At 39.1% G+C, this 13,849-nt stretch overlaps 1 protein-coding gene across 1 annotated transcript in view; it reads left to right on the forward strand.

Moving 5' to 3' along the window:
- The first annotated feature begins 751 nt into the window (after positions 1-751).
- Positions 752-13,849, forward strand: part of ASCC3 (activating signal cointegrator 1 complex subunit 3) — a 332,797-nt gene continuing 319,699 nt past the window's right edge. The window contains exon 1 of the mRNA NM_001206118.2: positions 752-979. The gene's annotated coding sequence lies outside the window, so the exon portion shown is untranslated. The remainder of the gene's footprint in view (positions 980-13,849) is intronic.

Below are 13,849 nucleotides of genomic sequence, written 5' to 3' on the forward strand. Positions count from 1 at the left end.
GCTGGTGATGACAATGGCAGTTAACTTGGTTCTTCGCTCATACTCAGGACTCCTCTCTTATTTATTTGTAATAAGCATTATTTCCTCCAGGTCTTCGTCCGACACGACTGGGCGACTGAACTGAGTCTCCAGGTCTTCGCCTTAGAAATGGGCGAGAAGATAAGGCCGATCCAAGTATAATAACTGCAAAGAAAGACGCTCAGGTAATTTGGAGGTGGCCGGAGAGGCGTGGTGACGGCAACCTGCTGCTGCTGCTAAGTCGCTTCAGTCGTGTCAGACTCTGTGCGACCCCACAGACGGCAGCCCACCAGGCTCCCCCGTCCCTGGGATTCTCCAGGCAAGAATACTGGAGTGGGTTACCATTTGCTTCTCCAATGCATGAAAGTGAAAAGTGAAAGTGAAGTCGCTCAGTCGTGTCCGACTCCTAGCGACCCCATGGACTGCAGCCTACCAGGCTCCTCCGTCCATGGATTTTCCAGGCAAGAGTACTGGAGTGGGTTGCCATTGACCTACACACCCGGAATCCCAGGATTCCTTCAGCTCCACCCCGCCCGCACGCGTGCCCGCCCAAGAGCCCGCCCTCGCAGTTGGCCGGGTCCGGATCCGAGCTCCGCGGGCAGGAGGCGGGGCGGCGGCGCGCGCGCGCGGGCGGGGTGGAGCTGAAGGAGCCGACGTGCGACGTTGGCGCCGCTGCCGGCGGGTGACGTGTAGGCCCGCGTCTCCTCCGCCCCCTCCCTGCTTGCCGGGTCTGTGGGTCTGTCCCCTGGTCGAGCCGTCTTCGTGGACCCTGCCCCAGGACTGGGAGGGATCCGGCTAGGCCGGCGTGGAGTGCGGACGAGGACGCGGCGGGGAAGTTGTCCTCTGGCCTTCTCTGCCCTGCCCTCTGCCCCCCACCCGGCGTGGGAAGTAAAGATCAAACCGAAAGGGAGGGAGACAGGAGCTGGCAGAGTGATGGGAAGCTCTTGAAGCGGGGCCGAAGGTGAGGATGGGGACCTGGGAGGAGAAGGGGAGCTGCGGCCCGGGGAAGCCGGGGGGAGGCGGGGCCAGGGCGCCCCAGGTGCGATTGTCTTTCGGCCCCGGAGGCGAGCCCGGACCTGTCATTCCTCTCTGGGCCTGAGACTTTTCCGTGGTCTCGGATAGTCTCGTCCTGCTCAGGAAATTTGTAGGGTGGGGGTGGGGATCAAAACATGAACACGGCCACATGTTGCCAAGGTGTTAGGCCACAAGGCGAAGACCAAATGCGTGCTTTTTTCCCCTGTGCGTGAGTAGTTTGTTTTCATTAGTTTTCTTTTTTCTTTGCAAAAATGTAATAACTTTTTTATTTTCTTTACGTGGACTTCGGAGAGAAATCAACTTACCAGTATTTTTTACTTTCACACTGAACAGTAAATAAACTGGATAGGGAGTGGACCATGGTGAATTGTGGGTGAATTTAGCAATCGAGGAATCTAGAATGTTATTTTGAAGAAAGTGTGTTGTATGTGCGAGCATGCTGCGATGTCGTGGGTACGTGGGCAGTTTTTTTATTTTAAATAGGCTTCTTATCACACACTAACTTGTTCACTGATTGCAGTGTGCTCATGTATTTGCCCTCTGGTTTAAAAGAAACGTCATTTTAGCGCTAGCTAAAAGTTTAATACGAATGGCATGACATGTGCAGTTCAAACTAGTAATCTCATTTTCTTTCTTTCCCTAAGTAAAATTAGACTTGAGTAGCTGTTGTCTCCATCACCACATTTCATGTTTCATAGACTGAAATCATCTTTCCGACTTTTCAAAATGTTCTTAAAAGTTGAGGATTCAGCTTTTGATTCCAGTCTGGATTGTGCTCCTGTTCATATATCTTTTATTTTTAATCGTGGTTATAATAATATTCTTGCATAAGAAAAATGCTCTTTAGAGATGCCAGTTAAGTGTAAGCAAAACAGTGTTATTGGAGTGAATTGGGGCTTCCCTGGTGGCTCAGACGGTAAAGCATCTGCCTGCAATGCGGGAGACCTGGGTTCAATCCCTGGGTCGGGAAGATCCCCTGGAGCAGGAAATGGCAACCCACTCCAGTACTGTTGCCTGGAAAATTCCATGGATGGAGGAGCCTGGTGGGCTACAGTCCATGGGGTGGCAGAGTTGGACACGACTAGGCGACTTCACTTATTTTCTTTCTTTAATTTTTCATGGCTTATCATTGTGATCCCTGCTGTATAATTTTAGTTTTCTTTCATTCATCATTCACTTATTTATGTCTTTCTATGTGCCAGGCACTATGCTAGGCCTAGGCAGTCAAGAGAGACAGGATGTCTGTACTTAGGAAACTTTCTATAGTCCTTCCTCCTTCTAATAGAGAATCTTGATTAGGGTTCCTCCTCATGCCACGGATATCTAGTTGACAAAAGCAAGGCTTTTTGCAAGAAAAAGTTACTGTCAGTGTTTATATATAAAGTGGCATTGAAAGAGGAGCAGATCATTTTACTTGAACAGCATGACTTGTTTTGTTTTTGATCAAAAAGATAGTATGCATGCTTGTGTTTTGCCGGTTAAGAGGAGTAAGTTTTCTTTTGGACAAGTTGACTTAATTATAAAATTCAGAATTAGAAGTCAGTTTATACCTGAAAAATAATACTTAAACATTAAAAATGTTTTTAAAGTAATTTTTCCAGTTTTTACGTTGGTCTGTTGGTCTATGTGTTAATTTAAACTTGTAATTCATTAGAGTAATTCATAGTAGTTCTATGCACAGAGCATTTTCATCAGAAATATGTATAATACTTGTTGACTGAAGTGAATTTATTGTCCAATAATACCTTCCATGGGGCAGTAGTTAACATAAGCCCTTTTAGTACAGAATAGTCTTGATGTGTTGTTAATGTTCAGTCAGTAAGTTGTTTACCATTCTTTTGTGACCCCGTGGACTGCAGCGTGTCAGACTTCACTGTCTTGATGTAATGTGGCACAGTTTTCAACTTTGAGCAGATGTCTACCTGAAACTGAAATTGTAGCAAACACATTTATGGAAAGAAAAAGTGCTTAATTACCAAGGAAGAGAGAATAAAATATTTGGGTTTGCTCAGTTGTGTTCTGTTCTTTGTGACCCCCATGCAATGTTGTCTGCCAGGCTCCTGTGTCCATGGAATTTTCTAGGCAAGAATACTGAAGTGGGTTGCCATTTCCTACCCAGGGTTGAACCTGTGTCTTCTGTATTGGCAGGTGGATTCTCTACCATTGAGCTACCTGGGAGTATATGATTAATAATTATCCAAAGGCAGACTTTACGTGTCTATCTCCTACATTATACTCTAAAGTTACTTAAAATAGTTACTTATTTCTTTTGCCTGGTATAATATCTGGCACATGGTTGACAGACCCATGTAAATATTCATTCATTCAATATGTACCATCTCATTTGAGTATTTTGTGGTTAGATGAGCAAGTGAATATTTTTGAGTGAGTTTGTCTACTGTTTGTTCATTTTCCTGCTGTGTTGGCTTATAATAATGTCTTATAGACATATTTATATTTCTGAAACTCTATGTGTTTCAGAGTTAGTGCAGTTAAACTTGTTTGAGTATTATGGTTTAATCAGATTATTCAGCCTGAAAGGGGCATAAAACAATCATTTTGTAACCCTCTTTATTTTATTGATCAGAAAATTGATACCTTGAGAAGTTAACTGGTTTTCTGCCATCAAACAAATTGGCCTCTGAACTAATTTACCTCTATTTTTATTCTGTTTCTTCCCACTGCATTCTACTTCTAAGAAATTGTTATTTGAGTAGAATAACCCTTGGGGATCTTTGTAAATTAGATTCCCATTTTGTCTTCCTGGTGTTGGAGTCTGGGGTTAGTTTTTCTCCATTTCTGTGATTTCCTCTTCAAGGAGAATCCATAGGAATTGCATTTGTTATCAAAGGTTTGAACTGACATGGAAAATAAGGGTGGGAATTTGGGAAGATACATAATTTAAAAATGTAATATGTAAGAAATTTTCAGGTAATAATAAAATTCTTGGGATATGTTTTAATAAGATAACTGGGAAGAAATATTTATATTTGAAGAAGAAAAAGTTCACAGCTACTTATTTAATGACTAAACCAGAGATTGTCAAACTACTAAATCATAATTTTGGGAAGTGGTGTCTGGAAATGTCTATTTTCAAGTGAATTCCCAATGATTCCAGTGCAACCAATTCATATTGTTGAAGGACTTCATATTAAAGCATATGAATTCAAGAGCCTCTTAATTGTAGATAATATCTATTAAACCAGAACTTCAAAAGAAGGAAGGTAATTTTATCTTAGGATTGTGGAGTAGTTAGAGAGGCAGTTGATAATGTTTTCCAGCATTTTCAAAGACTTGCCAGGTTAATTTCAAATGAAGTGAGTGACCAGCAAGTTCCTCAGTTGTGTGTAGCTAAGAAATGTGGCATATGAATTTGATAAAGGAAAACTACATTTCATTTCAAGGGAGGAAATTCTTGTTTACTGATGAGACAATTTGGGTTTGCCAAAAAATTCTTGAAAGTGCATAAAGTGTTCAACAGGCTAATCAAATGTAACAATATAAAAATGGTAAATTCTACTCTTATTTATAAATACAAATAGATACAGCTTCATCTTGATTTAAGAGATTTAATTATAAAATTCTACATAAATAATTTATAAGAAATTAATGTGAAGGGCAGGTCACAGTTTGCAAAAGTGATTTCAGTGCACCTTTTTCTAGTGCACATGCCTTTTCTAAAATGTTCAGTTCGGTCGCTCAGTCGTGTCCGACTCTTTGTGACCCCATGAACCGCAGCATGCCAGGCCTCCCTGTCCACCTACCATCTTACTTGGGTTTCTCTCACCTTGGATGTGGGATATCTCTTTGTGGCTGCTCCAATAAAGTGCAGTCGCTGCTCCTTACCTTGGACGTGGGGTAGCTCCTCTCAGGCGCCGCCCCTGACCTCAGGCGTGGGGTGGCTCTTGCTTTAAGTAGTACCTCTGTCACCAAGGGGGCCCATTAAACATTCTTTCTGAGCATTCTTTAATGAGTGAAGGAAGCTTTGCAAAAATATTAGCAATGCTTTTACTCTGGGGACTGGAGAGGTAAGGAATAACCTAACGATCACTTCTGGAAGACTTCACAGTAATACTCTGAGTACACATCATTGAATAGATATTTATTGAGTTCTTTGGCACAGGCCAAGAACTTTGCCAGGTACCAAAGAGATGAAGATATACATTACTTATTCCCTCTTGGAGATTATAGTCAAGATGTTGGCTCTGTGAGAGTGTTCAGTGTAATTCCTTAAGGCAAGGACAAATACTAATGCATGGCCACTGACTGCTCTCCTAGCCATCTGAAGTTAGAAAAGTAGAGGCCCTGTCGCTGATTAAAAAGGTGAAAAAGCTGTTATCGTAAGTCAGAGATTTTGGCAATCAGCTCAGAAAGAAAACTGAGTGGGTTTTAGAGAGGTTTAAGGTTGCTTGACTTAACACCAAGCTTTGAGAACTCTTCTATTTGTATTTATTAGAAACAGAACACTGGAAAAACACAGCTTAAATTCTAAATCCCAGGATATTTTACTACATTTCTTGACAGCGTTTGGCATAGTTGACCATGTTGCTTGTTTAAAACTTATCCTTCCCTTATCCTAACCCCAGTCTGGCCTTACTTGACCTTCTGCTGTTCAGAATCTCCTTTACAGACCTTACCCCACCCCCACCCCTGCTATTTTTTCTGTAAAGACTTGTGTTTCTCCACCTTCTGCTGTCTTGTCTTCTTTAGTCTTCATGTAAATCCTTGGATGATTTTCAGCTGTTCCCATGGTATTCCTTATGATTCTCATGTTTATATTCAGACCTCTCTCCTGAATTTCACACCTGAATATTCAGTCCCTGCTGGCCATTTTTACTTGAATGTCATATGGACATCTTAGATTCACTCTGTTTGAGATTGAACTCATGATATTCTGGTCTAGTTTTGTGAATTATATCATCACCTGATCTGTCAACGTGGAAGTTAACTGTGGTCCTTGCCTCCTTCCCCACCACAGATAAAAATAATCAGACTAAGCCAAATAGATTTGATTGGATTCCTCCACTTTCCTCTAATTCACTACCATTACAGTTCAGGAACTCTCATCTCTTCTTCTGGATTACTCTAACAACCTCATAGTGTCTTTCTGCTTCAGGTCTTGCCTTCCTGTGGTCCGTTTTCTTCTCTGCAGTCATAGTGCGTGTGTGCGTGCTTAGTGGCTTCAGTCGTGTCCAACTCTGTACGACCTTATGGACCATGGCCTGCCAGGCTCCTCTGTCCATGGGATTCTCCAGGCAAGTAATCCCTGTTAAACACAGCTCAAGTCAATAACTCTTTCGGAGATTTCTTTTACTATTAAAAGAGTTTCCGAGCAACATGACTTACAAGGCCCTGATGACCTTGTTCCCACCTGTCTCTCCAGCCCCATCTCCTGCCACATTACATACTCCTTGACTACTATCCTTCAGTCATCTATTTAGTTCTTTGAATGTGGAATGTTCTCACCTCTCATCAGTATGTGTACCTGATTGACTCCTCATCCCTGTTGTCTCAAGTAAGGAAGGTACTTTTTCTTCCCGGTTTCCTTTTCTGCTAGGCTGGATGCACCTGCTTTGTGTTCCAAAAACGCTCATTACTGCCCTCTTTGAGAGCCAGCAGTCTTACTCTGTATTGAGATAGCTTATCTCATTGGGTTGTCTTCTGCACCAGATTGTGAGATTACCCTCCTGAAGTTTACTCCTTCAGCCCTGGGCACCTGGTGCCTCTCAGGTCACTGCAGCTGCCCTCATAGATGGTCACTTAAGTGTCACCACTACAGACTTGTCTAATCTTTTACTTTGTGTTCATTCTTGTCATTTAAACTTTTAAATAGTTGATACCTATTAAAAAAATCTGGAGATCTCTTATTAACTTTTACTCTTAAGAAGATACAGTGTTTACCAAAAGAGTTAGGGAAGACAGATATTTGAATATTCAGAGTAGTGTTTCTAAATACAGGATACAGAGTTAAATTTGGATTTCAGGTAAGCAACAGTGATTTTTTTTTTTTTTAGTATAACTATATCCCATTTAAGAATGTCTCAAGTATTGCATAGGACATATTATACTAAAAGAATGATTTATTAAACAACCTGAAATTCAAATTTAATCCTGTATTTTATATTTTTATCTGGCAACTGTAACTTACAAAAAAATTTGTGTGATTCTTAGCCTGAGAGCATAGACACAAAGGTAGATTGGGTCTCTTGAAAATGTAATCCTGATGTTAATCATACATTAACTCCAATGACCAAGAAGAGAGAGGTGTCTCAAGAAACTGATGCTGTGCCTGAGTATTTTTTTAAAATATAAGTTGAACAATGGAGAAAGAGTACAAAAACTAAGAATGAATTAAAGAAAAGTGAATTTGTAGAACCTGTGATGTGAATCCTTGAAGAAACACTGAGGATAGTGAAACAGTTTTTAAGCTACATTTAGCAGTGTATTTCTTGGGGCAATTACTAGGATGTTAAAAGAGAAAATAGATTTAATTAACTGCTAAATTCTCTTCCCTCTTTTATGCTAAGGAGAATGGACTCTGGATTGAAAATGGCAGAATTAATTTGGTTAAATGGAATTGAAGTACATTATGGGTGGCAATATTAAAAGAGCGCCCAGGTGTTCAATGTTAAGTCTCATAAGCCAGAGCATTTTCAGGAATGCTTTTAGAAGCTGCGATTTGCTAGACATTCAGTTTGATGCTTTCACAATTCTTCTGTTTCTTATTAGGCTTCTGTGTTTATTTAAAACTTAATTAGGGAGGGAGGTTCAAATGGGATATACATACGCCTATGGCTGATTCATGTGGATGTATGGCAGAAACCAACACAGTATTGTAAAACAATTATCCTTCAGTTAAAAATAAATAAACTTAATTAAAACCTTAGTTTTGATATATTTCCAGAATATGGAAAATGTTCAGAAAATAATGTAACACACATTGCCATGCAGATTTAACAAGGAGTAATTTTTGCCTTGCTGCTACTGCTGCTGCTGCTAAGTCACTTCAGTTGTGTCCGACTCTGTGTGACCCCATAGACAGCAGCCCACCAGGCTCCCCCATCCCTGGGATTCTCCAGGCAAGAACACTGGAGTGGGTTGCCATTTCCTTCTCCAATTCATGAAAGTGAAAAGTGAAAGTGAAGTCACTCAGTCGTGTCCGACCCTCAGCGACCCCATGGACTCCAGCCTTCCCGGCTCCTCCATCCATGGGATTTTCCAGGCAAGAGTACTGGAGTGGGGTGCCATTGCCTTCTCCAAATTTTTTTTTTTTTTTTTTTAGTTGCTTCAATTCTTCTCTTGAAAAGCGTTGCTAATTTTTTTTTCTCTTTTGTCACTTCTCTGCTGCCTCTCAATCCATTGCCTTGAAGCTGTTGTATAAAGTTCTCATGCATGTTTCTACATACTTCTGAGTGACAGGATATAAGCCAAGGCTTAACGAGGGGTATTGGTGGAAAGAAATGGTACTGATTACCTTGGTGAAGAGAGCATTTAAAGTAAGATGACAGGTTTATATCTAGAAGTCACTTATGTGAACAGAGTACTCAACTTTGAAAACTCACTGACATTAGACAGTACAGATAATTTTTTTAAAGTACTTTTAAGATCAGAAATCAACATCTAGTACTTAGTGACCCAGATACTTTGTGATTTATACTTACATGGAGATTTTTATAAGCCATTGAAAAACATCGATGTTTAACCTATACAGATGTCATTTTTATTAAACAATCAATAACTACCATGATTTTCCTGGTATCTTTACTGTAAAAATGGTTAACTAGCAATCTTTAGAGGTTTCCTTTAGTAATTATGTTCTAAAAAAGGTTGGAGATGTCATTGTCAAAACTTATTTTTTTCTCTGAAATGTAGTATATATAATTGGTTGGTAAAAAAAAATGGCTTAGAAAGTTAGAATATAAGAAAGAAGGAGAAATATGGATCTGACCCTTTCAGACATCTTTCAGTTTAGGAAGCTGTGAGTAACAGAGTATGGAGTGAGAGTTCAGCTCAGAACAGGGCACACAGAAAGTATTCTTATTAACTGTATTTGTCAGGGTGCATTTCTGGCTAATACAGAGTGAAAGAGAATACCCTCTTTTAGTAATTAAGTCTTTAATTCAATAAGATTGAAACAAACAGTTCAGACTAGAATGTTAAGTAACGGTCCTGGCAATACATTGTTTCAGAAAGACTAAGTAAAGCACGCATTACATTAAATAACATGTAACTATGATAAAATTCTTATGTACTCTAATTTGTAACGCCCAATGAGTTAGTAATTTCCTTTTCTGTTTTTATATTTCTTGTTTACAACATAAATTCACCTCAGTCCTGTTGTTAATGCCTACTTTTTCTCTACTTCAGAGAGAGGGGTAGAGATTTCATCTGCTATTTCAAGGTAGTGGCAGCTTCTTTGACATAGTGTCGAGTTAGGGCTATTCAAGAATTTCCTCTACACAAAACAGTAAATAAAGATCAAAGCCATTATACTCTTTGATAAATTTTTTTTTTAGGATTTGGAGTGTATAATCCTAGTTTATTTGCATGTAAAAACTATCAGATTTCTGAAAGATCACTGGAGCTCATATTTGGGAATGTGATGGTGTTCCATATAACCGTGGTACAGAGGAACAAGTGTGCAAGGTCAGGAAAATGCTTTCTCTAAACAGCTAAAGCTAACTCCAGAGCATCACTTGAGTTTTGGGTTTGGTGTATGAGGGTACCTTATGAGAGGTTTCAGTTAAATTAATCTTCTCAGGGCTCATTAGGGGATAGGAACAGAGTCCCTGAGTCGATCTTTCCAGAGGCCCATAGATTGGAGTGGAATGAGAATTTTGCCTTTTTCAGCTAATTTGGGCCGCAACCTTTTCTACTGGAACGAAAGGAAAATATGTATTGCCTTGTATGTAGTGAGTCTGCTCCACACGTTTTCCAGAATACGTGTGCTGGTTTGTTCCTTGTGGGGTGTTTTTTCTGACTGTTCTTCTCATCTGTGCTGATATGTTATTCTTGCCATTTATCGTCCCAGGAATATTTAAAAGAAAAGCTTTTCTTATCCTTTGTTAAAAGTAAATATAACCTTGGAGGTCTTCTGTAGACTCTTAGGTTAATAGTTATGAGTCTGTCTAGGTTTTCTCCCCTATCTGTGGTTGGTAAACCTGGAGTTAATGTAAGTAAGTAGTTGGAGGGAAAAGTTAGAGAACAAGAATCTTGTATATATAAATTTTATTCTTAACAAGCCATTATAGATTTTGATTCATATAAAAGGTGTATATGTTGTTGTTGTTCGTTGTTCAGTCGCTAAGTTTTGTGCAACTCTTTGTGACCCCATGAACTGCAGGGCATTAGGCTTCCCTGTTCTTCACTATCTCCCAGAGTTTGCTCAGACTCATGTCCATTGAGTCAGTGATGCTATCCAACCATCTCATCCTCTGTTGCCCCCTTTTCTTCTTGTCCTTAATTTTTCCTAGCATCAGGGTCTTTTCCGGTGAGTTGACTCTTTGCATCAGGTGGCCAGAGTATTTGAGCTTCAGCATCAGTCCTTCCAATGAATATCCAGAGTTGATTTCCTGTAAGACTGACTTGTTTGGTCTCTTTGCTATCGAAGGGAATCTCAGGAGTCTTCTCCAACACCGCAGTTTAAAAACATCAACTCTTCGGTGCTTACCTTTCTTTATGGTCCAACTCTCTCACATCCATACCTGACTACTGGAAAAACTATAGCTTTGTCTATATGAACCTTTCTTGGCAAAGTAATGTCTCTGCTTTTTAATACACTAAGTTTGTCATAGGATTTCTTCCAAGGAGCAAGCATCTTTTAATTTTGCGGCTGCAGTCATCATCTGCAGTGATTTTGGAGTCCAGGAAAATAAAGTCTATCACTGTTTCCACTTTTCCCCCATCTATTTGACATGAAGCGATGGGACCAGATACCATGATCTTAGTTTTTTGAATGCTGAGTTTTAAGCCAGCTATTTTGCTCTCCTCTTTCATGTTCATCAAGAGGCTCTTTAGTTCCTCTTCACTTTCTGCCATTAGAGTGGTATCATTTGCATATCTGAGGTTGTTCATATTTCTTCTGGCAGTCTTGATTCCAGCTTGTGCTTCTTCCAGCCCAGCGTTTCTCATGATGTACTCTGCATATAAGTTAAATAAGCAGGGTGACAATATACACCTGACGTACACCTTTCCCAATTTGGAACCAGTCTGTTATCCCATATCCAGTTCTAACTGTTGCTTATTGACCTGCATACAGATTTCTCGATGAGGCAGGTAACGTGATCTGGTATTCCCATCTCTTTAAGAATTTTCCACAGTTTGTTGTGATTCACATAGTCAAAGGCTTTAGCAGTAGTCAATGAAGCACATTTTTTTTTTTTTAATTCCTTTGCTTTTTCTGTGATCCAGTGGATGTTGGCAATTTGATCTCTGGTTCCTCTGCCCTTTCTAAATCCAGCTTGTACATCTGGAATTTCTCTGTTCACTTGCTGTTGAAGCCTTGCTTGAAGGATTTTGAGCATTACATTGCTAGCATGTGAAATGAGTGCAATTGTATGGTAGTTTGAACATTCTCTGGCATTTTCTTTCTTTGGGATTGGAATGAAAAGTGACCTTTTCTACTGCTGAGTTTTCCAAACTTGTTGGCATATTGAGTGCAACACTAACAGCATCATCTTTTAGATTTTGATTCATGAAAAGAAATGTATATGTATGTATTTATTTATCTTTGCTGTGCTTTCTCAGTTCTCCATGTTCCAGGTGTGTTACCTAACTTGATTGGAAACTATTCAAGAGCCATTGCTTCTTGCTTAAGAATGAGTTAAGATCTAAAGTGAACTTGTTTGGTGAAGGTTATGAATAGTTACAAATTTCCCTTGAAAGTCCTTTAGGAAGACACCAGGTTGTCAAAACCTACTGTCTCTCAATATGTCATATACAGCCACACTTTTCCTCCAAACTTGGGACATATCGTAGTTTCTGAGGATGAACAAGATGAAAAAGTTGGCTTGTGTTTAATGGCCATGTATATTTTTTTAAAAAGGGAACTTGGTTTTAAACCTTGGAGTCCTGCAGTACAGCAGGATTCTCAGTTGGATAAGCATGTAGTTATTGAAACAGACTTAAGGGAGCATCATATTCTTGTTGTTCACCCCCGTTCACTCAAGAGCATGTATTGAGTATGTGAAATAGTGGACAGAATCTCTAGCATTATTTTTTGTGTCTGTCTATACCTTGTATTTGGTTTCCTTTGTTTGATTCAAATAATTAATTAAATATACCTAAGATGTGACTTCACATTGACCTGTTGGTGGCATAAGGTACAAGGCAAGTAAGGAATACAAGTTCAGTACAAGTAACTAAAAGTTTTCTTTAGGATTTACCATGAAAAAAAAATCACCCCCTTTTGAAATGGTATAGTAGAGGATTTGTATATATATATATATGTACTACCATCATGGCTCAGAGGGTAAAGCGTCTGCCTGCAGTGCAGGAGATCAGAGTTCAATCCCTGGGTGGGAAGATCCCCTGGAGAAGGAAATGGCAACCCACTCCAGTATTCTTGCCTGGAGAGTCCCATGGATGGAAGAGCCTGGTAGGCTACAGTCCATGGGATCGCAAAGAGTCGGACACGACTGAGCGACTTCACTTCACTTCATATATATATATATATATATATATATATATATATAAAATATCTATTAAGGCTTATTTTTCTGAATTCTAATTTTAACAGTGTTAATTATATCTATATCACAACTTGATTTTTTTTAACAGATGAATTAAAATTAAATATTTCAGCTTATTTTTTCTAAAAGGTATTGTATGTGGGCATATAATTCTGTTTTGGCTATTGAAATCTTAAATTCTAATTTTTGTTCCATTCACAGCCTCATCCATCTTTTCAGTGCTTTTATCCCTTACCTACATTATATCTCTTTTACTTTCTTTTTCCCCTCCTAATAATTACCTGGTATTCATGATCACCAACAAGCAATTGCTTGACTTTATACTTATTAGGAAATATAGTTTGTTTCTTCTTGAGTTTTTGTTATTTATTTGTAATTAAAAATACTGTAACTGTATTTTCCTAAAGTTGCTGTCAAGCAGTTGGACCCTTTTTAGAGTAGAGAAACATGGGTTTGGAATATGAAAAATAAATCTTATAATTTTTAATATGCTACTTCAGAATAATGTGTACTAGAATTCTAGCTTACAAATTATTGGTTAATATTGTTACACAAAGGGAAATACGTTACTGTCAGATATTTTTCTTCCCTATTTGAATGTTAAAAAGGGCGGTTAACTTCTTCAAAACAGTTTCTGTTTATCTGTTTCTGTATATCTGTCAATATATCTAATTGACAGTCTAAAGGCTTATTCAGATAACCATAGAGGAGTACTTCAGGGAATAGGAAAAAAAAAAAAAAAAGTGACTTCTAGGCTTTCTGTCTTTTAGAAAGATAGATATATTTGTTTTGAGGGATATTTTTATTTACAAAATTTTGGTTGGAATAAAAATGACTGGGGTAGCAATTGCTTTGTAGGTCAGTTTATCTTGATAAGCCTTCGCTGTGTCTTGTATCAGAAAGTTTAATAGTAAACACTGCGATGTCTGTCTTTAAGACCTCCTAGTTGAATGTCTTTTCCTTTTGTTTTGGACCTCAAATCCAGCACTCAATCATTTGCGCCGTTTAGGCTCCACTGCCCTCCTATTGTCCCTGAGTTATCAAACCTTAACCCTATATAATGCCAACCTTTGTTCCTGTGCCAGATTGTTGCCATTCTAAATTTA

This window comes from Bos taurus, chromosome 9 (genome assembly GCF_002263795.3).
Source record: "Bos taurus isolate L1 Dominette 01449 registration number 42190680 breed Hereford chromosome 9, ARS-UCD2.0, whole genome shotgun sequence".
Taxonomy (NCBI): Eukaryota; Metazoa; Chordata; class Mammalia; order Artiodactyla; family Bovidae; genus Bos; species Bos taurus.